Here is a 462-nt window from a genome sequence, read left to right as displayed (position 1 = left end):
CTATCTATCTATCTATCTATCTATCATCTATCTATCTATCTATCTATCTATCATCTATCTATCTATCTATCTATCATCTATCTATCTATCTATCTATCATCTATCTATCTATCTATCTATCATCTATCTATCTATCTATCATCTATCTATCTATCTATCTATCTATCTATCTATCTATCTATCTATCTATGTATCTATCTGATAATCCCTCTCTAAGTAGCCCAGGTGATTACAGATCTCAAACTTCCTGCTTTAACTTTTAAATGCATCTACAATGGAATAGATATATCAAGACAGCCTACCATAGGCAATACAGTTCTAATAAATACAAGTCATAATTTTGATATAGATTCTGAAGTAGAAAAGTGAGTCCAGATTTTGTAGGAAAATGAGTAATTGATTAAAATTGATATTTATTGATATGAACTGTATATATATATATATATATATATATATATATAT

This window comes from Mus pahari, chromosome 4, assembly GCF_900095145.1.
Source record: "Mus pahari chromosome 4, PAHARI_EIJ_v1.1, whole genome shotgun sequence".
Classification (NCBI taxonomy): Eukaryota; Metazoa; Chordata; class Mammalia; order Rodentia; family Muridae; genus Mus; species Mus pahari.
The sequence above is the reverse complement of the archived record's forward strand: the minus strand, read 5'-3'. Positions refer to the sequence as shown.